The sequence below is a fragment of the Coregonus clupeaformis genome, chromosome 6 (assembly GCF_020615455.1).
Source record: "Coregonus clupeaformis isolate EN_2021a chromosome 6, ASM2061545v1, whole genome shotgun sequence".
NCBI classification, from domain to species: domain Eukaryota; kingdom Metazoa; phylum Chordata; class Actinopteri; order Salmoniformes; family Salmonidae; genus Coregonus; species Coregonus clupeaformis.
The window spans coordinates 45108375-45125651 of record NC_059197.1 but is presented as its reverse complement, the minus strand read 5'-3'; the positions used below and the strand labels follow the sequence as shown (position 1 = coordinate 45125651).

The window sequence follows — 17277 nt, the reverse complement described above, 5'->3', positions numbered from 1 at the left end:
GGTACGGTCCAGAGGAACGGTGCTGGGTCCCAAGGCGGGACATCCTCGATCCCTCCCTGTTGAGGGATTTCCACCGTCGCCATCCGACTCGTCCAGCTCCGCGTCCTCCTGGCCGTCCCCGAGGCCGGGGTCGACGCACTGCTGGAGCTGCGCGCGTCGGGTACTGTCACGACTTCCGCCGAGGCTGCCCACCCTCCTGGTTCTGGCAGGCTTCGGCATTCGTCGTCACCGGAGTACTAGCTACTGCCGATCCCATTCTCATCACTCCACTTGTCATGTCTTGTCAATCACACACACCTGGTGCTCATTCCCCTACTTAGTATGTGTATAAGTGTTCCCTCTGTTCCCCTTGTCTTTGTGAGTGATTGTTTTGTTGTGAGAGCGTGTAGCTCGGTTAAGCTACATTTCACTGTGTTATTGCCACGGTGGATGTTTTCCCTTGTACAGTTTCGTTTGACGCATGGGGCGTTTGATTTATGCAAACGGATTAAACTCTGGACTTCGGTATTTTACCTCCTGTGCCTGACTCCTTCTTTCACACCTCGTCACATCAGGTCTCTCCAGAGATGTTAGATTGGGTTCAAGTCCGGGCTCTGGCTGGTTCACTCAAGGACATTCAGAGACTTGTCCCGACGCCAGTCCTGCGTTGTCTTGGCTGTGTGCTTAGGATCATTGTCCTGTTGGAAGGTGAACCTTCCTCCCAGTCTGAGGTCCTGAGCGCTCTGGAGCAGGTTTTCATTAAGGATCTCTCTGTACTTTGCTCCATTCATCTTTCCCTCAATCCTGACTAGTCTCCCTGTCCCTGACGCTGAAAAACATCCCCACAGCATGAAGCTGCCACCACCATGCTTCACAGTAGGGATGCTGCCAGGTTTCCTCCAGATGTGACGCTTGGCATCCAGGCCAAAGAGTTGAATCTTGGTTTCATCAGACCAGAAAATCTTGTTTCTCATGGTCATGGTCTTTAGGTGCCTTTTGTCAAACTCCAAGCGGGCTGTCATGTGCCTTTTACTGAGGTGTGGCTTCCGTCTGGCCACTCTACCATAAAGGCCTGATTGGTGGAGTGCTGCAGAGATGGTTGTCCTTCTGGAAGGTTATCCCATCTCCACAGAGGAACTCTGGAGCTCTATCAGAGTAACCATCGGGTTCTTGGTCACCTCCTTGACCAAGGTCCTTCTCCCCCGATTGCTCAGTTTGGCTGGGAGGCCAGTTCTAGGAAGAGTCTTGGTGGTTACAAACTTCTTCCATTTAAGAATGATGGAGGCCAATGTATTCTTGGGGACCTTCAATGCTGCAGAAATGTTTTGGTACACTTCCCCAGATCTGTGCCTCGACACAATCCTGTCTCGGAGCTCTACAGACAATTACTTAGACCTCATGGCTTGGTTTTTGCTCTGACATGCACTGTCAACTGTGGGACCTTACATAGACAGGTGTGTGCCTTTCCAAATAATGTCCAATCAATTGAATTTACCACAGGTGGACTCCAATCAGGTTGTAGAAACATCTCAAGGATGATCAATGGAAACAGGATGCACCTGATCTCAATTTCGAGTCTAATAGCAAAGGGTATGAATACTTATGTACATAAGGTATTTCTGTTGTTTTTTTCTAAATACATTTACAAACATTTCAAAAAAACTGTTTTCGCTTTGTCATTATGGGGTAGTATGTGTAGATTTATGAGGATTTTTAGTTATTTAATCGATTTTAGAATAAGGCTGTAAAGTAACAAAATGTGGAAAAAGTCAAGGGGTCTGAATACTTTCCGAATGCACTGAGTGTCCTGTTCATGACAGTCATTTAATATCTCTCTCTCTCTTTCTCTCACACACGCGGGCATGTACGCTGTCTCATGTACGCACGCACTCTTTCTCGCGCTCTTACTTGTTTGGGGTTTCCACAGAAGTTAAAGAAATGTAATGTCCAATGATTTACAACTGATGGCAAATATGAAGCATTCTGCCAGATAGACTACAGTGTGCAGAATGCAGACGCGTACGGCGAGTGCACTGTCCCAGTGGCGCCATCCACATGAGGTGAGCAAAGGAGAATTCTACACAGCGCCGGACTCTCTCTCGGAGGAATGAGGAGTGAGGATTACACAGTTTACTCAACGAATCAGTTGTACTATGGACAATATCGTGGATTTAAATTGACACCGAACGTACCTGAACGTAAGTGTTCCACCGTGTTTTAATGTAAACTATAAATGCCAATGTATACTTTAGGGCGGCAGGTAGCTTAGTGGTTAAGAGCGTTGTGCCAGTAACAGAAAGGTTGCTGTTTCTAATCCCCTAGCCGACTAGGTGAAAAATCTGTCGATGTTCCCTTGAGCAAGGCACATAACCCTAATCGCTCTGGATAAGAGCATCTAGTAAATGACGAAAATGTAGAAGTGAGCGCGCCTGTTACCACCTGCTTGAGAAAGGATGGGCATTTATTTTAGGCGTGTGTTTTGTACCAGAATTACATTTATCATTGACTTTTTTATTTTAATAGATCTCTCTGTTTTCTATCTTTCTATATATATTTAGGGTAGACCTGTCGAAAGTAACGTAATAATGTGAATTCCTGATAAGATACCATTTACAATTGTTGAGGGGTCTAGTGAAACGTGAAAATGAAACGACTATATTGGCAACATTTATAGTAACTTTATTTAAAGTTCCCATAACAGTAGCAAAACAGTTAATTGAAAGCAAGTCCTTAAGATAATTGCTCTCCTGCTATAACAAAAAATATTCGATTGAGTATTAATGGACCAATTTTCTGTAAACATTCAGCACAATGTAACGTCTGTTCCTCCTTATTGGCTGCATTGATGGTTGTAGGATTTACAGCAGAATCTCACCCTTTGAAGACTCTCTGTTTTGTATTAAACTAATACCGATTTCCGAACCAGGAGAAACGATTACCCTTTAACGGTTTGAGCTGCTGACCTTCAAGACTCACATATAACAGCGTGGTGTGCTAAAAGCTCTGGAATTATTTACCCTGGCTTTTAACGGTGTCGTCTTACCAACCCGCCGCAATTAACTGCTAATGCTCACTTCCAAACATTCTAGACCTTTACAGGTATATACTCTCCAGAAGCGATGCGTGGGTAAAATCAGTGGGGAAACCAAGCCAGAAAAAAAGCCATATGACAACCTATGTGATAATTGCGTTCTTTGCTCGAGAACCTGTTAGTTCATAATCCTTGCAAGTTGCCATCGTGATATAGGCCTAAGGCCGAGACAATAAGAAGACACAGTGGCAGAATAAATTCAACCACACCTTTGTTTCATCACAAAACCAGAGAGCAACATCTGTCTGGTGGAATCCACAAAGCATACAGTTACATGACGCTGGCTGCAACATGGTCTCAGAGCATTTCGTATTATTCTGTACGTAAATTCTTAACATGCAAATTAGTAGGATATGTTACGTTTCGTATGGTATGTATTAATTTGTGGATGTCCATCACCTATTTCGTATGATATGTTATGAATTACAATTTGTATTATATGTTACGAATTTGCAAAATGTACAATATGTGACCGACCAGCTCGATTCGGTCTTATGTAGCAATATTTGAAATTGTGTTTTTTACATTGGATAAAAGTAGTGATTCAGAGCTAGAAATTGGTATATCATACACTACAGTTGAGGAACAATGGGAAAGTAATTCTGCTTTGAAAGTTGATAAACTTGTAACCTCACTTTTGAGAAAAAAACTAGCAGAGCTAGTTAGGCTGTTTTTATGTTATCCAGAGCGTTGGTGACTGCAACTGTGCTGCTGGCAACAATTTAATTATGCTTTTTTGCCAACGTTTACTGACACCGGCCATATTCAATGGGTGTTGAGCGTTCGTAAATTTGTCAGTTATTCTGCGCTCTGGCACACTCAGACGAGAGTGCTCTGAAATCGGAGTAGATAGCCAGAGTGAATTTACCAGCTACGTCTATCAACAGTTGTCGCATTGACATCATGAACATTCTATTGAAATGGTTACTTGCATAGTGGAGTCTTTTGTTAAGACATGTAGCTAGCTAGCTAGCTAAACAATGAACCATAATCCCAACTCATGACGTTACTACCCTGCATGAATCTGCAGGTAGCTAACCAACCAGGTTCAATGTTAACTAGCTAACATTAGGCTATAACTAGCAAAGCAAATGGCTCTGAGATATGAATAATATTACTACACAGATCATACACGTAACGTTAGCTAGCGAGCCAGCCAGCTAACGTTAGCTAGCTAGCTAACAGTACACTTTAACTTGAAATGAAAACGACTTTCTGACAAAATTAGAAACATGTAATATCTTAAAAAGTAGCTAGCTAGACTATCTTACCCATATACATGGATGGACGCTTCTCCCTCTCTGTCATGGATGCTATGGTTGCTCTTAGTTTGAAGATGTAATCCAGAGACAGGTGTTTCCTCCATCTCCTTAGCTATCATACTCTAATTCCACTGATTTCAAAACTTGATCTCTCGGCATGTCCAGCCCACTCATTATCTCAGCCAATCATGGCTAGCGGGAAGGTTGCTGTCTTTTTCTGTGGCTAAACCAACTAGGCTCGTAATTTAACAATTTTATTTGTATTTACAGATGGCATACAAGTTTTTTATTAAGGCACATGAAAGTTCACATGTTCCAGAAGGCATTTCTGCCAACAAAAGCATTTAGATAAATAAATAAATAAGTTTACGTTCAAATGGCGCGACATTCCTGAAACAGGTCACATATGTTACGAATTTGCGAAATGTACAAATGTTACAAATTTGCAAAACGTATGATATGTTACGAATTCTAGCTAGGTGGCTAACGTTAGCTAGCTGGCTAACGTTAGCTAGGCTAGGGGTTAGGGTTAGGGGGTTAGGGTTAAGTTTAGGAGTTAGGTTAAAGTGTTAAGGTTAGGGTTAGGGGAAGGGTTAGCTAAAAGGGTTAAGGTTAGGGTTAGGGGAAGGGTTAGCTGACATGGTAAGTAGTTGCAAAGTAGCTAAAAAGTAGTAAGTAGTTGAAAGTTGCTAATTCGCTAAAATGCTAAACTTGTCCGTGATGAGATTCGAACTCACAACATTTGGTTTGCTAGACGTTCGCAATATATGCCCACTGGAAGACAACAACACAACGAGATGCAACAATTAAAGTTTGTTTCTGTCAATAACGTTTGGCTTTTGATGTGATGTGATTGGTGTGAAGCCAAATCCAAACTGGCTACCCTTGACACTTTTTATTGGTGCGCCAGGACCATTCACAGTTGAGCTCACTCAGTTTAGCTCAAATCTGATTGGCTATTATTGTATCCTTTTATTACCAATGGAGGCCAAATGCTTGCTGGCTTCCCTTGCATGCAATGCTACGGGCGGCAACAATATCATACTCTTTTTGACCAGACAACATCAGATAGATGGGCTACCGAGACAGAGGGGCACTGTTTCGCTCGCTCAGATGCTTTCTCCAGTGAGATATATTCAGCCTCTTGCGAATTGAAAGACAATTATGAAACACAGAGAGACGAACACTAAATTATTTAATAAAAACATTTTTGGGGGAAGCCTGGCTTCCCTTGGCATCCATGAATACGCGCCACTGATACTCTCCACAATACCTCATACGTTTAATTGGGTACATCCTTTCAAATCCCAGCTTAAAAAGGGATAGATCAGCAATTTTGCTATTTCCTTACTTTGAAAGCGGTCTATGGACAACGAATGACTGCAATCCACACTTTGGTTTTGTTAAACTAGACACTGCAAACAATTAGCAACATGAGCATTGTGGGATCAATGTTGCAGTCACTCCTTGTCCATAGACTGGAAACAAATATCTAAATATGTAAAAATGCTATCCCTTTAACTTGGTGAGTTACAGTACAGTACCCTTCTTAGCACTCGCTGTGTATTGGGTTGCACGCTGGCACCGTACCTACTGTAGTGTACTGTACCCACTGAACTGGAGCTGTGGAGGGTTTTACCGCCTCATTGACTGTGTTTTCATGGCATCATATTAAATCATGTCCACTCACAATGGCTGGTGGTTGGTCTCTTCAAGGTCAACCACTTATGAGGGTTCAGTAGCTAGTTCTCCTTCCTCTGCCTGCCTGCTTGCGTGCCTGTCTCTCTGGGGCTGGGTCCTCAGTATCCAGGGTCACTGTAGAGGGAAGCGCTCACATGTTTAATCTAGCCGAGCTAGAGCCACTTAATTGCTCACAGTCTCACACGGGGGACGGGTGATAAGCATGGACACTTAAAGCTGCAAATGTAACTTTTTGGGCAACCTGACCAAATTCTGTCATTATCATTGAAAGTAAGTCTAAGAAGTGGTAGATCTGTTCTATGTGCGCTATTTCTATGCTTTCGTTTTTGCGACTTTTAATTTAGGTTTTGTACACCAGCTTCAAACAGCTGAAAATACAATATTTGTAGTTATGGAAAATATATTTCACAGCGGTTTAGATGGTACAATGATTCTTCTCTACGCTATACTTTCTTGTTTTGTCACATAAACTGAAATTAGGTGAACTATTATAATTTTAGAAACCTGGAAATGACGAAGAGATTTCTGCACAGTGCACCTTTAATAGCCTGACAAGTGAAGTGGTTATCGCCCAATAATAAGTGGGGAGCCTCAGCCGGCCCCACCACAGCTTGGTCTAATTGGATATTGTTTTCCAGGCAGAGCTGGATTGCCTGCTTAGGTGTCATTGGACTGTCATTGGACTGTAGTCTCTAATTTGTGGTGCAGGTCACTGAGGTAGACGTTTCACTGAGAATATGCTATGAAAAGGCTTTTGACGTGTTTTCAGCTCTCCTTTGGAAGGAGTTGGATTTTCAGCTTAATGATGATGCATTGAAACTTTTCAATCCACATACCTACTTGCCATCCTAACTCTACATCCAATCCACACACAAAGTATGAGCTCCTATGCTACTGTAAAAGCTGCAAATGCTTTCAAGGGACACATTTCCCCATTGTTCAGGCATATCCCTAGATTTGCTGTACCCTCATAAAGTTAACTGGAATTTGCATTGCAACAATCCATCTAGTTACATCTCCCGTGCTTATTTGTGTTCTACTGGTGTCACGCCCTGGCTCTAGGGACTCTTTTAAGTTGAGCCAGGGTGTGTAGAGTTTATGTTTTGTGCTCGTTGTGTCTAGTCTAGTTTTGTATATCTATGTTGGCCAGATTGGTTCTCGATCAGAGGCAACGAGTATCAGCTGTTGCTGGTTGTCTCTGATTGGGAACCATATTTAGTCAGGTGGTTTTCCCACAGTGTTTGTGGGATCTTGTTCCGTGTTGGTTTGTGTTTTGGATCGTCGGACAGGCGAGGGGCACCCCCAAGAAATTTTTAGGGGGGGGCACATGGCAGGGACGACGGGGCCACTGGAGGCAGATAAGGGGCGAGTTGGTGGACGAGGAGAGAAGGCCACCGGGTTACGGGAGCCATTGGTGTATAGAGGGAAGGAAAATGTAGAGGCACGGCGAGAGGTACTGAAGTGTGTTGCCAGTCCGGTCCGGCCCGTTCCTGATCCCCGTGTAAGGCCAGTGGTGTGTGTTCCCAGTACGGTCCGGCCTGTTCCTGTCCATCGCGCCAAGCCTATGGTGCGCGTCGCCAGCCCGGCCCGGCCTGTTCCTGCTCCCCGCACCAAGCCAATGGTGCGCGTCGCCAGCCTGGTCCGGCCTGTTCCTGCTCCCCGCACCAAAACTGTGGTGCGCATCGCCAGCCCGTGCCCGTTTCACCGGTGCCTGGTCAGGTACCGGTCAGCTGCTCCACACCGGAGCCTGAGCAATCCGCTCCACCGAAGTCCAGTCCAGCTCCAGCCAGTGGGGCTAGACCAGACCAGGGGCACTACGGGGGGGGTTAGTAGAGGGTGGTGGTCAAGCCCGGAGCCGGAACCGCCTCCGAGGAGGAATGCCCACCCAGCCCTCCCCTGTTCGGTGATGTTTAGGCGCGGTCGCAGTCCGCGCCTTTAGGGGGGGGTACTGTCACGCCCTGGCTCTAGGGACTCTTTTAAGTTGAGCCAGGGTGTGTAGAGTTTATGTTTTGTGCTCGTTGTTTCTAGTCTAGTTTTGTATATCTATGTTGGCCAGAGTGGTTCTCAATCAGAGGCAACGAGTATCAGCTGTTGCTGGTTGTCTCTGATTGGGAACCATATTTAGTCAGGTGGTTTTCCCACAGTGTTTGTGGGATCTTGTTCCGTGTTGGTTTGTGTTTTGCACCTGTGGACATCACGTATCGATTTGTTGTTTTGTTCGTGTATCATTTAATAAATAAGTATGTTCACCTTCCACGCTGCGCCTTGGTCCTCTACATCCGACGATCGTGACAACTGGTAAGGCAACAAAGCAAATATTTGTATATTCAAATATCAAAGGCCTAGCCTCGTTATGCCCATCTGGTTGAGGTGCATTTTTGTTTTATGGCAGCTGTGACCAATACCATGCCATATTTGACATTTGTAAGTCAGATTTTTCATATTAGAGAATTTTAAAGGTTTCACTCTGGTTTTCAGTCTTGATGACCTTTGCTGCTGTTTCTGACATTCCAGGTTTAGTACCTTGGTAGGGGTCAATTCCATTTCAGCTCGCTCAGTTCAGAAAAGTAATTCATGCTGAACTGACTCTATTAACATTGGGATTAGGGGTGTTAACGGTTAACCATTAATCGGCCCGAAAATGCATTTGACCGGTCATGCTTATCGGTTTATAGGTTAATTTGCATAATTTAGTGGCATTAAATTGGCCACTAAATGGTATTTTAGTTAGTCGTCATGCATCTTATTTATCAAACGAGCACAGCATACAGAGCCTAGTTTGAGGAGAGGAATAGCCTATTACCTGTCAGACAGCGCGAGAGCACCTTCTCAAAAAGCTGGCATTGGATTTTTGGGGGGTTTATATCATTTGATTTACACAACATGCCTACCACTTTGAAGATGCAAAATATTGTTTATTGTGAAAAAAAAAGAAATAAGACAAAAAAACAGAACTTGACCATGCATAACTATTCACCCCCCCAAAGTCAATACTTTGTAGAGCCTCCTTTTGCAGCAATTACAGCTGCAAGTCTGTTGGGGAATGTCTCTATAAGCTTGGCACATCTAGCCACTGGGATTTTTGCCCATTCTTCAAGGCAAAACTGCTCCAGCTCCTTCAAGTTGGATGGGTTCCGCTGGTGTACAGCAATCTTTAAGTCATACCACAGATTCTCAATTGGATTGAGGTCTGGGCTTTGACTAGGCCATTCCAAGACATTGAAATGTTTCCCCTTAAACTACTTGAGTGTTGCTTTAGCAGTATGCTTAGGGTCATTGTCCTGCTGGAAGGTGAACCTCCATCCCAGTCTCAAATCTCTGGAAGACTGAAACAGGTTTCCCTCAAGAATGTCCCTGTATTTAGCGCCATCCAACATTCCTTCAATTCTGACCAGTTTCCCAGTCCATGCCGATGAAAAACATCCCCACAGCATGATGCTGCCACCACCATGCTTCACTGTGGGGATGGTGTTCTCGGGGTGATGAGAGGTGTTGGGTTTGCGCCAGACATAGCGTTTTCCTTGATGGCCAAAAAGCTCAATTTTAGTCTCATCTGACCAGAGTACTTTCTTCCATATGTTGGGGAGTCTCCCACATGCCTTTTAGCAAACACCAAACGTGTTTGCTTATTTTTTTCTTTAAGCAATGGCTTTTTTCTGGCCACTCTTCCGTAAAGCCCAGCTCTGTGGAGTGTACGGCTTAAAGTGGTCCTATGGACAGATACTCCAATCTCCGCTGTGAAGCTTTGCAGCTCCTTCAGGGTTATCTTTGGTCTCTTTGTTGCCTCTCTGATTAATGCCCTCCTTGCCTGGTCCGTGAATTTTGGTGGGTGGCACTCTCTTAGCAGGTTTGTTGTGGTGCCATATTCTGTCCATTTTTTAATAATGGATTTAATGGTGCCCCATGGGATGTTCAAGTTTTTATAACCCAACTCTGATTTTTCCCTGACCTGTTTGGAGAGCTCCTTGGTCTTCATGGTGCCACTTGCTTGGTGGTGCCCCTTGCTTAGTGGTGTTGCAGACTCTGGGGCCTTTCAGAACAGGTGTATATATATACTGAGAACATGTGACAGATCATGTGACACTTAGATTGTACACAGGTGGACCTTATTTAACTAATTATGTGACTTCTGAAGGTAATTGGTTGCACCAGACCCCCCACCACCACCCGGAAACCATGTTTTGCATCCCTTCCCACCCTACCTAGCAACACAGGTTGGTTGTCATTCCCCACCCCCTCCATATCTCTATCTGCTCACCCGCCCCCCACGACATATACCCTAAGACCCCCCCACCCCCCTAAACATCCAAGGTTGCTTGTCAACCAAGGATGTTTTTACATCCTCTCTCCACCCCCCTCCTGGCGAACCAGAGAAAATCGTCCCCATACCACTGTTTGGATAAAAAAATTAACCGTTTGTGACCGGTTAATGAGGGTCGGCTAGTCGGCAGCAAAATGGACCGAAATTTGCATCCCTAGTTGGGATTGATCGAATTGTACAGTCCTTCTCAGTGTCTCAGATGTGTTATGTAAACGGGATTACCATGTAAGAAACAATACTAACAGATATTTCAAAACCTCTTTGACCGTGTCTCTGTGCACCTTTGTGTAAATATTTAAACATGTGTCTCCGATGGCCCCCAGAACAAAGAATCAGCCTCCTAGAGAGGAACGCTGTGGCAGAATAGTGTGTTTACAGAGACAGGGATGATGAACTCTTGACAACAAACATTTCGAGATGGCGTCAGGTTGTCAGCACTTTCACACAGACATCAGAGAGGGAATATAAGCCTCTGAGTGGTCTGCACTCTGTCTGCACCTGCTACCAGCACTTTGCCTAATCTGAAGGCCATCGATTACACGGCACTCTGAAAATGTAAGTGCATGTGGATGAAATATCATATAGGAAGAAAGCCTTTGGGGTTAGAGGAGGAAGATTTCTTCTTCTGTGGTTGGAAAATGCAGTCGTAGATCCAGGGTACTTTATCCATGAGCGCTGTTGTGACATACATTATGATTTGTATTGTGAAAGTGAGGGGCAGTGGATTGGCATAGCAAAATGGTTGGTTTAGTTTGGGTGAAAACTAAACTATACTAAATCTAATTGAGGGACCATTTCTATAGGGGCCGGGGGCTATCATTCCTGTCAGAGGGTGTTTTTATTTCATTTTCACTGGCAGGGGGAACGCTGCTTGTAAACTGGAGGATTTCAATTTTAGTTAGTACTGCCTCAGATTCCCTGGCACTTCACAGAAACCCTTAATGGTGGGCTAGGCCTCTTTCCTCCTTTTAAACCCCTATTTTCTCAATGTGAGGACAGAGTAAAGCTTGTTGGGGACTTGTTTTCTTGACCTTTGATCAAGTAATGTATGGTTAATTTGGGCACCAGACCCGCACTTCCTTTGTGATAATATAAAGCTCATTCTGGTTCTGGGCTCCCATGGGATCACACAGCTGGTTACTAATACACACACACACACACACACACACACACACACACACACACACAAACGAACTAGGGAGCACCGTGCTCATCAACCCACAACAGCACCATAGTCTGTGTATTACGGTCATGTCTCATTAGGTTTCATTCTCTATCCAGGCGCCTGCATGCCTGGCCCCTCTCACAGACAACACTGGTCACCAGCATTATGAGAAAGGACTCTCTTCACACAAACAGTATGAATTAGAGCTTTGATCTGCAATCATTGAGTTTGGTTTGACCTTTTATGACCTCATGGCAAGCGGCTTGTTTCCCCCAGAAGAGTACTAATAAACTATACTAAGTTTGACAGAACAGGAAGTCACACAGGGACTGACAAATCCCGGTGGCACCCATACCTCCTCCACCCCAGAGCCAGAACTCTCTTAAGACCTGGCCGTGTGGTGCCAGGATAACAACCTCTCCCTCAACGTGACCAAGACAAAGGAGATGATTGTGGACTACAAGGAAAAAAAAAAAGAGGACTGAGCACGCCCCCATTCTCATCGACAGGGCTGTAGTGGAACAGGTTGAGAGCTTCAAGTTCCTTGGTGTCCACATCACCAACGAACTATCATGGTCCAAACACACCAAGACAGTCGTGAAGAGGGCACGACAAAGCCTATTCCCCCTCAGGAGACTGAAAAGATTTGGCATGGGTCCTCAGATCCTCAAAAAATTATACAGCTGCACCATCGAGAGCATCCTGACTGGTATGGCAACTGTTTGGCCTCCGACCGCAAGGCACTACAGAGGGTAGTGCGTACGGCCCAGTACATCACTGGGGCCAAGCTTCCTGCCATCCAGGACCTCTATACCAGGCGGTGTCAAAGGAAGGCCCTCAAAATTGTCAAAGACTCCAGCCACCCTAGTCATAGACTGTTCTCTCTGCTACCGCACGGCAAGCGGTACCGGAGTGCCAAGTCTAGGTCCAAAAGACTTCTCAACAGCTTCTACCCCCAAGCCATAAGACTCCTGAACAGCTAATCATGGCTACCCGGACTATTTGCACTGCCACCCCATCTTTTTACGCTGCTGCTACTCTGTTAATTATTTATGCATAGTCACTTTAACTCTACCCACACGTACATATTACTTCAACTACCTCAACTAGCCGGTGCCCCCGCACATTGACTCTGCACCGGTAACCCCCTGTATATATAGCCTCCCTACTGTTCTTTTATTTTACTTCAGCTCTTTTCTTCTCAACACTTTTTTGTTATTTTATTCTACTTTTTTATTAAAAATAAATGCACTGTTGGTTAAGGGCTGTAAGTAAACATTTCACTGTAATGTCTGCACCTGTTGTATTCGGCGCATGTGGCCAATAAAATGTGATTTGATTTGATTTGAAATGATCCATTTGCACTCTGGCATTCACCTTGTAGTACCACCGTGTATTTCATCTTGCGGGCAGCTGTTTTATTTGTCCAGGAAGTGTCAGTGGCATTCTTCCACTGTGTACTCTGGGTCTGCTGCCACTTCAAGCCTGTCAACCAGCAGGCTGATAACAGTGACTAGTGGGACTTTGGTTCAGGGACTCTGCACCTCCTGGAGGATTTCAAAGCCTGAATTCAGACTCAGAAAGAAAACAAAAGGAATGTTCAGCTGTGATCACTCAGACTGTCATAAAGTGCTGGTGTTTACAAAAATCCCCCAGACCTTGTTTATTTGTGGCAACTTGAATGCCCCGGTGTGTCCCTGGAGGTGACTGGTACTTTAGCACCCTACCTCAGAGAGAGGAGAGGGTGATACATCAGTTGTCTAAGGCACTGCATCGCAGTGCTAACTGTGCCACTAGAGATCCTGGTTCGAATCCAGGCTCTGTCGCAGCCGGCCGTGACCGGGAGACTCATGGGCGGCGCACAATTGGCCCAGCGTCGTCCAGGGTAGGGGAGGGAATGGCTGGCAGGGATGTAGCTCAGTTGATAGAGCATGGCGTTTGCAACGCCAGGGTTGTGGGTTCGATTCACACGGGGGGCCAGTATAAAAAAAAATATTCACTAACTGTAAGTCGCTCTGGATAAGAGCGTCTGCTAAATGACTAAAATGTAAAATGTAAAGGGTCTACAGCTCAGAGTGTGGCCACAGTCCAACACGCATTCATTCATTTGCGGCACATCAAGCTGATTGGGCCAAATTAAGGCTCAGCCAATAAAACCCTCCGGTGGGAGTTTGAGTGGAAAATGTGGCACTTTTATTGAAGTCATTAATTTTCCCTGCAGGACGCCTGCCCTGGGCTTTATAGAGACCTGACGTTGGCTCTCCAGCCGAGCGTGAAATGAGCAGCCTGCTAGGCCAGGATTAAATACCTGCTCTCTGCTTAGGGCCAAGTGAAGGTTGCTGCTGCTGACAACGCACACGGGCTGGGCTCCCCCTCATCAGTCACTGGCTGTATAAGTCACAGGGGTGATGAAGGGAGCTAAGGACACTGTGCTGCAAAGGTTTGCACCGCAAACGTGGGGTCAAGGGTGATGGCAGCTTACCCTGCCCTTCATCTCATGGACAGTACAGTATTTCACATCATAATGTCTGTGGAATGGGATGCTGGAGCTAGTATAGGTAGTTGACCTCCACAATATGTCAGTCCTTTTAATTTGTCAGACTTTGTCATGGTAAAGTAATAACACGTAATAATAAAAACACAATGAGTAATGATAACTTGGCTATATACACGGGGTACCAGTACCGAGTTGATGTGTAGGGGTACGAGGTAATTGAGGTAGATATGTACATATAACTAGGAAAAAGTGACTAGGCAACAGAATAGATAATAAACAGTAGCAGCAGCTTATGTGATGAGTCAAAAAAGTTAGTGCAAAAAAGGTCAATGCAGATAGTCCGGGTAGCTATTTGGTTAACTATTTAACTAACTATTTAGCAGTCTTATGGCTTGGGGGTAAAAGCTGTTCAGGGTCCTGTTGGTTCCAGACTTGGTGCATCGGTACCGCTTGCCGTGCGGTAGCAGAGAGTGGCTGGAGTCTTTGACAATTTTTAGGGCCTTCCTCTGACACCACCTGGTATAGAGGTCCTGGATGGCAGGACGCTCGGCCCCAGTGATGTACTGGGCCATACGCACTACCCTCTGTAGCACCTTGTGGTCGGATGCCAAGCAGTTGCCAAGCAGCGGTGATGTATCCAGTCAAAATGCCCTTAATGGTGCAGCTGTAGAACTTTTTGAGGATCTGAGGTCCTATGCCAAATCTTTTCAGCCTCCTAAGGGGGAAGAGATGTTGTCGTGCTTTCTTTACGACTGTGTTGGTTTGTGTGGACCATGATAGATCCTTAGTGATGTGGACACCGTGGAACTTGAAGCTCTCGACCCGCTCCACTACAGCCCTGTCGATGTGAATGGGGGCGTGCTTGGACCTGCGTTTCCTGTAGTCCATGATCAGCTCCTTTGTCTTCCAGACTTTGAGGGAGAGGTTGTTGTCCTTCTCCCTATAGGCTGTCTCATTGTCGTCGGTGATCAGGCCTACCACCGTCGTGTCGTAGGCAAAGTTAATGATCGTGTTGGAGTCGTGCGTGGCCACGAAGTCGTGGGTGAATATGGAGTGCAGGAAGGGACTAAGCACACGCCCCTGAGGGGCCCCCGTGTTGAGGGCCAGCATATATAAATCGCAAGTCATCATTATGAAACGTATTAATGTTGGTCAAATACTGTAGATATAATAAACAATAAATCACAGTTATATCTGATATGATCTAATAAATAACTCACAGAGGTATGGAAGCCGCTGTGCTTCAGCTGTTTGACTCCTATAGCTTGAGCTGGTACTTCCTGTTTGAGTTTTTGCTTGTAAGCAGGAATCAGGAGGATAGAGTTATGGTCAGATTTGCCAAATTGAGGGCAAGAGGGGGCTGTTTGCGCTTAAGATCTTTACCAAGACAAAATCCTGACATAATCCTAATTAGGGGGCTTGCAAAAGTATTCATCCCCCTTGGCGTTTTTCCTATTTTGTTGCATTATAACCTGTAATTTAAATGGATTTTTATTTTGGTTTCATGTAATGGACATACACAAAATAGTCTAAATTGGTGAAGTGAAATGAAAAAAATAACTTGTTTCAAAAGAAATTACAAAATACATTACGGAAAAGTGGTGCGTGCATATGTATTCACCCCCTTTGCTATGAAGCCCCTAAATAAAATCTGGTGCAACCAATTACCTTCAGAAGTCACATAATTAGTTAGATTGCACACAGGTGGACCTTATTTAAGTGTCACATGATCTGTCACATGATCTCAGTATATATACACCTGTTCTGAAAGGCCCCAGAGTCTGCAACACCACTAAGCAAGGGGCACCACCAAGCAAGCGGCACCATGAAGACCAAGGAGCTCTCCAAACAGGTCAGGGACAAAGTTGTGGAGAAGTACAGATCAGGGTTGGGTAATAAAAAAATATCCGAAACTTTGAACATCCCACGGAGCACCATTAAATTCATTATAAAAAAAATTGAAAGAATATGGCACCACAACAAACCTGCCAAGAGAGGGCCGCCCAACAAAACTCACGGACCAGCCAAGGAGGGCATCAATCAGAGAGGCAACAAAGAGACCAAAGATAACCCTGAAGGAGCTGCAAAGCTCCACAGCGGAGATTGGAGTATCTGTCCATAGGACCACTTTAAGCCGTACACTCCACAGAGCTGGGCTTTACGGAAGAGTGGCCAGAAAAAAGCCATTGCTTAAAGAAAAAAATAAGCAAAAGGCACGTGGGAGACTCCCCAAACATATGGAAGAAGGTACTCTGGTTAGATGAGACTAAAATCTAGCTTTTTGGCCATCAAGGAAAACGCTATGTCTGGCACAAACCCAACACCTCTCATCACCCCGAGAACACCATCCCCACAGTGAAGCATGATGGTGGCAGCATCATGCTGTGGGGATGTTTTTCATTGGCAGGGACTGGGAAACTGGTCAGAATCTAAGGAATGATGGATGGTGCTAAATACAGGGAAATTATTGAGGGAAACCTGTTTCAGTCTTCCAGAGATTTGAGACTGGGACGGAGGTCCACCTTCCAGCAGGACAATGACCCTAAGCATACTGCTAAAGCAACACTTGAGTGGTTTAAGGGGAAACGTTTAAATGTCTTGGAATGGACTAGTCAAAGCCCAGACCTCAATCCAATTGAGGTATGACTTAAAGATTGCTGTACACCAGCAGAATCCATCCAACTTGAAGGAGCTGGAGCAGTTTTGCCTCGAAGAATGGGCAAAAATCTCAGTGGCTAGATGTGCCAAGCTTATAGAGACATACCCCAAGAGACTTGCAGCTGTAATTGCTGCAAAAGGTGGCTCTACAAAGTATTGACTTTGGGGGGGTGAATAGTTATGCATGGTCAAGTTTTCAGTTTTTTTGTCTTATTTCTTGTTTGTTTCACAATAAAACATATTTTGCATCTTCAAAGTGGTAGGCATGTTGTGTAAATCAAATGATACAAATTTTAATTCCAGGTGGTAAGGCAACAAAATAGGAAAACTGCCAAGGGGGGTGAATACTTTCGCAAGCCACTGTAAGTGCATGATGACGACTGAGCACACCACATAGTCTAGACGGTGATAACTGCCCTGACACCTAGACTACCCCTATGGTTAGCAAGGCTGTAATGATTTACTGTGTCATCATGCCTCCAACGCCCATTCTGAGCTGCTTTACATCGATGAAATAGGAACTGAAACCAGGTGTCTATTGAGCAGCAAACACATAGCTTCCAATTATCTTTTAATAGAAACAGGATCTCATGCACATGAAAG

General features: G+C 44.9%; 1 protein-coding gene across 1 annotated transcript in view; it reads left to right on the top strand.

Annotated features, from left to right (window-relative positions):
- Window positions 1-1851: 1851 nt before the first annotated feature.
- LOC121568260 (G-protein coupled receptor 4-like) overlaps window positions 1852-17277 on the top strand; it is a 30658-nt gene continuing 15232 nt past the window's right edge. Inside the window, exon 1 of the mRNA XM_041878816.2 lies at window positions 1852-2177. The gene's annotated coding sequence lies outside the window, so the exon portion shown is untranslated. The remainder of the gene's footprint in view (window positions 2178-17277) is intronic.